The sequence below is a fragment of the Dermacentor albipictus genome, chromosome 2 (genome assembly GCF_038994185.2).
Source record: "Dermacentor albipictus isolate Rhodes 1998 colony chromosome 2, USDA_Dalb.pri_finalv2, whole genome shotgun sequence".
Lineage (NCBI taxonomy): Eukaryota > Metazoa > Arthropoda > Arachnida > Ixodida > Ixodidae > Dermacentor > Dermacentor albipictus.
This window is the reverse complement of record NC_091822.1, coordinates 143,732,972-143,740,302: the sequence shown is the minus strand read 5'-3', so window position 1 is coordinate 143,740,302 and position 7,331 is coordinate 143,732,972. Positions and strand designations below refer to the sequence as shown.

Here is a 7,331-nt window from a genome sequence, read left to right as displayed (position 1 = left end):
AGATCCAAAGGCGAGAGTGACGACGATGCCGAGGACACGCCGGCAACGTGAACATGAGCATGTATCCAGCAACTCAAGTCGGTAGGCGCCACCAGCCCGGCAGGCATCGGGAGGCTAGATATACAGTCTCAAAACGCCTCAAAACGCCTGAGGTTACACTCTCAAAACGCCTGAGGTTTGCAGAGAATGCTTCGGATTAAAAGCAGGGAAGATATTGGTACGAACAGATCTGTAACAAGCATAAGTAGTGGTACAAGGTCACGGTAGCTATAGAAGTTTTTAGGAAGAGAAAAAAAATAAAAGTAAGGATTAAAGGGACCTTGAAACGATTTGGATTCTACAAATGTACCGAGTCGTTAGAGCAGGTCCTCCTGATCATTAATTGGCACGTCTAAGTGCTCCGCGTAAAGCCTGTAATTTATTATAAGGTTCTAAAAATGCACATCGCTGCCGATCGCAACACACTGCTCGGCGGAATTTTAAGCCGCCCCTACCCATCTGACGGAAATCACCCATATGAGGCCAGTGGGGTGAGCTGTCCGATTGGCTGACCAGGGCGCATGGTCGATGATTCTTCCAACTTTATAGTAAACAAATGATGTTCGTAATAGTTGGAATGTTAGTAATTTGTTTTTATAAAAAGAAAGTAACATAAAGAGAATGCACAAGAACATTTTTTTCAGTACACTTAAGCACTTCCGGCACACAGCAATTGTCGTCTGCTTGTGTTACAACGTGCTCCGTCTTTGACGAGAGCTCCGCCGCCAGTGTCGGTTTGTCTTTTCCCGAGCGCTGTGATTCGACTTTTTTGCGTTGTGGACTGCAGACGTAGCGACTGGCAATATGTCAATCTGCAACATCGTGTCCATCTGCAAGCCAGTAGACGAGCGGACTGGCTTGCAGCGCATCGGACTGCCGCTGTCCGATCGGCGCCAGGATTTGCGCGATTGCGGCAGTCACTTTATACCGGAAGATTACTAACGCAATAGCGTTTTGCGAGTCCGGTATTAGGGTAAACGCAAGCGCAAGGGGACAGGGCCTGGCCGTTTCCCTTTGCGTGTCATTTCAGGGGATTACCAGAAGCACAAATGTGAATGGTCTGCACGGTGCAGCCACCTGGTGGCACAGAGCTCAACCACACATAGTAGCAGTAACAAAATGTATTCTTTGCTGCTGGTGTAAATTTTTCGCAGGAGTTTAATCGTTAACACGTTGTTTTTCTAAATGTTTAACATGTTTTACTCTTGGTTAGAGCCATATTAGCTCTTTATATTGCTGGTTAAGCTCTGGGCCAATGGGTGGCTGGACCGTGGAGACCGATCAGGCAGCTCACGTACGTCTACGCTAAAGTTCCTTCATCAGCTTGAGTTTATGCCTCCACCGTTCCGTCGAAACGTTCAGCTAGTGTCTGATTCACGCACTAGCTGAACGCCGACACATCAGCTAACTGATGTGTCGGCGCTACGACAGAATGCTCGCAACGCACGCTGCTTCGATAGCTCTCGCTCGGGGTCGATGGCCAAGCGGCTAGCGCAGAGGTGTCGCGCGGGCGAGGGCGGGCTGCAAAACAACCGGAAGTGGATGATGTGATGTCGCATCGTGACGCAGAACCAGTGAAGGCGGAGCTTAGCCGCAATCTCTCGGCGAACGAGGGAGAAAAGCATGACTAGGGAGAAGGGTAACTTGTAGTCGCTTGTAGCTCCATTAATACGTAACGCTTCATTGAAATTGTGGTGCGAATGTTCTACTTAGGCTGTACTCTAGGCGTCTACAAAATTTGTCCGAACCATTTCAGGGGCCGTTTAACGTCTACTTCACCTCGGCCGAAGGTCGGTCAGAAATTGCACAATCTGCGGGATCAGCCCACGTATTAGGGGAGTGCTTAACGCTTGCTTCACCTCTGCCGCGCGTACGCCTGGTATTGCACAATCTGCCGAATTGGCCCACGTATTAGGGGAGTGCTTAACGCTTGCTCCACGCCTGCCGCGGGTCGCCCCGGTATTGCACAATCTGCGGGATCGGCTCATATATTTGGGGAGTACTTAACGCTTGCTTCCCCTCTGCAGCGGGTGGGCCCGGTATTGCACAATCTGCGGGATCAGCCCACGTATGGGGAGTGCTTAACGTCTGATTCACCTCCGCCGCGTGTCGGTCCGATATTGCACAATCTGCGGGATCGGCCCACGTATTTGGGGGATGCTTAACGTCTGCTTCACCTCCGCCGCTGGTCGGCCCGATATTGCACAATCTGCGAGATCATCCCACGTATGGGGAGGGCTTAACGTCTGCTTCACCTCCACCGCGGGTCGCTCCGATATTGCACGATCTGCGGGATCGGCCCACGTATTGGGGGAATGCTTAACGTCTGCTTCACGTCCGCCGCGGGCCGGTCGGATGTTGCACAATCTGCGGGACTGGCTACGTGTGGGGAGTGCTTAACGCCTGCTTCACCTCCACATCGGGTCGGCTCGGTATTGCAGAATTTGTTGGATCGACCCACGTATTAGGGGAGTGCTTAACGCCTGCTTCACGTCCGCCGGGGGTTGCACAATCTGCGGGATTGGCTACGTATGGGGAGTGCTTAACGCCTGCTTCACCTCCACAGTGGGTCGGCCCGGTATTGCAGAATTTGTGGGATCGGCCCACGTATGGGGAGTGCATAACGCCTGCATGCTTCACCTCCGGATCCACCGCCATGGTGATCACATTCCTGGGAAAAACAGAACCACATATTACATCGAATTTTCCGGCCTTCTTCTGCGGTGCTACCTCAACAAGAGAACCGTGCCACATTGTCGAACCTGCAACGAGACAGGACACAGAGAGGACGTCTGACCGCTGCCCCCCGCCACAGCCAAGTGCAGGGAGTGCGGCACTTCGCTAACAACGGAGCAGCACGAGTGCCCCCCTCGGTGCTCTCTGTGCGGCGCGAATCACCCGACGGCAGCGAAAACCTGCCCCAACAGGTTCCTGCCGGCCGTCAACCGCCGGAAACCGCAGCAAACCCAGAGAGTAGGCTCCTCGTCTCCGAGCCGACGTGGCGAGCGCTCAGCATCCCGCAAGTCGCGGTCCCCAAAACGACGCGGAGCTGTTCAGGAGAGGAGCAGTTCCAGGCCGCGTTCACGTTCCGGTTCCAGGCGCAGGACCTCATCGCGACGACGGATCTCATGGCAGGACCTCCAGCCGTAGTCGTTCCGCAAGCGGCTGGAGGGGAGGCAAGGGAGCAGCGCAAATCACGCAGCAGGTGAGCTGGGCACAGGTTGTTTCTCCCAAAGCTCGTCTCCCCCCCCCCCCCTAGCTTTTGACACAGAGCTGGCACAGGCACACGCTCAGATTAGGCGTCTCACTGAAGAGAAAGCAACACTCAAAGCAGAAACCGCAAGCGTACACGCAGAATTCGCAGCACTTTCACGATGAATTGCTTGGAAGAAATAGCACTACCCCTACACAAAACACTTCAATCTCACCCCCGGAGAAGCGGAAACGGGAAGAACAGCCAGCTCACACAGACACTTCAAATCCGACACCGCAACGAGCAACCGCGCAGCCCACTGCGCCGCAGGGAGTCATACCCGTCCAATATGCCACTCTCCAGAAGGTAGAAAATGTAGTAGCAAAGGTGGTTCAGAGCCTTCAGACACAAGCTACTACGCCGCAACAACTCACAGCTATACAACAGTCAGTGGCACAACAACAATTCGCAACTCAACAACAACACTCTAACACTCAGTTGGCGGAACTCATCATGAGACTAGAGGAACGCATACTAGCACTGGAAGCTCGTCAAAGCCGGCGCCCAAAGAAAACAGCTCATCAGACCCTACGAGATTTGCCAGATTCTCTGGGCTCCCCAGAACCCCATCTTGTGCACGCATCACCACCCCTTCATAACCAAGATGGCTCCTCCTCAACATATGTGCAGTAAGCGCGGGGGCTCCCCAGGCAAAACCACGGTATGGCAGTGGAATTGCCGGGGCTACAAGAACAAGTATGGCTACGTCAAAAAGACCACCTGAAATCATCGCACTGCAAGAAACGAACACACACGTCCGCTTACTCGGATACGTCCCGTATGGCACCGATACAGGTGACAGCCTTCACGCCCTGGTCAGTAAGAAGCTAGTGGCCGTTCAAAACCATCTCCAGCAATCCGAACCGCTTGCCATTCTGCTCGAAATTATCCCACAGGCAACAAAGAAGGGTCTCCCATGTTTGTTCTAAACGTCTACTGTCGGCCGAAAAGCGCGCCATCGGAGTTCAGGGTTTGGAGCAAGCCACGCACGCAGCAGGCAACGATACGCTTCTAATCGTGGGCGACGTTAATGCAGCCCACCGCCTCTGGGGTTATACGTACACCAACCCCAGGGGAAACCTGCTTCACAAAGTTATTGAGGAAATGGATCTCACACTTGTCAATGATCCCAGGAATAGCACGAGGCTCGGCACAAGTGTTCAAAGAGACACGAATCTCGACTTAACCCTCACCAGAAGTATTCCCCAAGCTTGCTGGACCAATCTGGAGGAATACCTAGGCAGCGACCACGCGCTGCTAACCACCACTCTCCATGGGCTTGAATACAAAGCCAGGATAGGAACTGCTCGGCTCACAGATTGGACTAAGCTGCGGTAGGTAAGAGAAGAAAGAGCTACAAACGAACAGAACCAACAGCTTCAGCCAGAAGAGTACGCATTTGGGCTGGTTGGTTCATGATTACGAGCAATAAAAACAGCGCTAAACGACAGGACGAGTGAAGGGACACAGACACAGTTGTCTGTGTCCCTTCACTCGTCCTGTCGTTTAGCACTGTTTTTATTGCTCGTAAGCTTCAGTCAATTAAGTACTGGATCACTCAGCTTCACCAGGATGTGAAGGCGCACACCAAAATGCTTGACACATCCACCACCACTCCGAGCATCGACGCTCACTTGCTCCACATGTGGGAAGCCCGGCGTAGCCTGCTGAAGCGTGGGAAAAGGCAAAGATTAAATCGCAAGCTCAAGAAGCGAATCGAACTACTCACACAAGTGGCTGCGGAATACGCTACCACGCTATGCCGAGAAAATTGGCTATCCCTCGGCAACAGCTTGAGAGAAAGACTGAGTCCGTCCAAGACGTGGAAGTTATTCAGGTATTTAATCAACCCGGCGAGTACCAAAACGGTATCTCACCACAATAGGGCCCGAGTAATTCACCCATTTCCAGGAAACGAGGCGGACCTCCTTTTGACTCTCAAAGCCCAGTACTTCCCACACAGCCATCGGAGCCTCTGCCACCCTACACCGGCACCCTTAACGAGCTACTAGATGAGGACATTCATCTACATGAAGTAACAGCGGCGATAATGGGCTTGAGACGCCACACAGCCCCGGGAATCGACCAAATTACCAATAAGGCACTTGTAAATCTTGGCAGCCCCTCGCTACTAGAGCTAACCACTCATCTTAACGAAGTAGGGAGGGAAGGAAACCTTCCCGAGGACTGCAAAATGGCCGAGGTTCGTCTGATACCGAAGCCAGGCAAGTCACCAGGAGCGCCTACGACCGATCTCCCTCACTTCGTGTGTAGGAAAGCTCCTAGAGCACATCGTTCTCAACCAGCTACAACCATTCCTGGAGGACTCGGGGAAACTTCAAACAACGATGATAGGATTCCGTCTACATCTCTCAACTCAAGACATCCTACTTCAGCTGAAAGAGGAGGTGATCGTACCGGCGACGCGCAACTCCCCCACGGCTATCCTCGCCTTAGATCTTAAAGGGGCGTTCGATAACGTCAAGCATACAGCAATCTTACAAAGGCTAAACACGCTTGGCTGTGGGGCCAGGACCTACTCCTATATCAGGGATTTCCTCTCACATAGAAAAGTCATCCTAAAGGTCGGGGACCAAGCCCCAAACCCCTTCCTACTGGGCGGGCGCGGCACACCACAGGGCGCAGTGTTATCCCCTCTCCTTTTCAATATCGCCCTAATAGGCCTACCGCCGCTCCTCGATAACATCCCGGGCATCCGGCATGGCCTATATGCCGACGAAATTAGCATCTGGTCGTCCACAGGGTCCATCGGGAAAATGGAGAGCCGCTTGCAGGAAGTGGCAGACGTGGTGAGCGAATATATGCTAAGTCGTGCGCCCTCAGCTGCGCCCCCCAAACGTCGGAGCTTCTCCTGGTCTCACCGCGAAAGAAGCACGCATCCGACTCGGCCACCATCAACATACAACTGCAGGGACACCATCGTTCCATCTCAGAGCGTAAGGATATTGGGAATGGTTTTCCAGTCAGATTGCACCAATACAAGATTAATTCACAAGCTTAAGAACACAACGGCCCAAGTTACCCACATGATCCGGCGAATAACAACCAAGACAAGAGGCATGGGGGAGGCGGACTCGCTTCGGCTTGTCCAAGCCTTCGTCGTGTCTCGAATAACTTGCGCTATTCAATTACACACTACTCAAAGCGACGGAAATCAAGAAAATCAACACTGTGATCAGAAAGGCATATAAGCAGGCGATGGGCCTGCCGATCAGTACGTCCACAGAACGCCTACTACGACTAGGTGTGCACAAACGGCCGAGGAGCTGATCGAGGCACACTTATCCAATCAGCGAACAAGGCTGGCAGTTACGGAAGCGGGGAGGTCTGTTCTCTTACGCCTGGGGCTCTCTGCCCCTCTGAGCCATCTATCGCCTCAGACTGAGTTTACCCCAGGCCATCCGGAGCAACATCACCGTACGTCCTCTACCTGGCATCATGCACCCAGTGCACCACGCTGAGCGAAGGGAGGCCCGGGCCCTGGACACACACAAGCGATATGGGACTTTACCCTCTACAGCCTACACGGACGCCGGTTCTTACCCCAGACGCGCAGCCACGACAGCCACCGTAGTCGTCAGCAAAGAACATCGGAGCAGCATTTTGCTCACCCGAAACAATCCCCTCCAAGCCGACGAAGCGGCCATAGCCCTCGCACTCTCCCAAACAGAGGTTGAAGTCATAATGACCTACTCCCAACAGGCGTGCCGCAACTTTGCTAGCGGCAGAATTCATACCACTACGCTCAAGATCATCAATCAAAAGCCGCCAACGAGATCAGTCATGATCATCTGGGCGCCTGCTCATCACAGCATTCCTGGCAACGAGGTCGCCAACCCCGTGGCTCGAGATTTGAGCTACCGAGCCGACGCCGAGGAATCTGAGCCCGAGCGCATGCACCCTCTATCTCGTACCAAGACATCACACAACACTACAAACTAACCCGCAGAACATATGCACCACCACACAAGTCACTACCTAGAGAGCAGGAGCGTTTCCTCCAAGCTCTACAGGTTAA

The 7,331-nt window shown here is 53.2% G+C and overlaps 1 protein-coding gene across 1 annotated transcript in view; it reads left to right on the top strand.

Moving 5' to 3' along the window:
• Window positions 1-3,167: 3,167 nt before the first annotated feature.
• LOC135904640 (uncharacterized) overlaps window positions 3,168-7,331 on the top strand; it is a 66,266-nt gene continuing 62,102 nt past the window's right edge. Inside the window, exon 1 of the mRNA XM_065435506.1 lies at window positions 3,168-3,244. The gene's annotated coding sequence lies outside the window, so the exon portion shown is untranslated. The remainder of the gene's footprint in view (window positions 3,245-7,331) is intronic.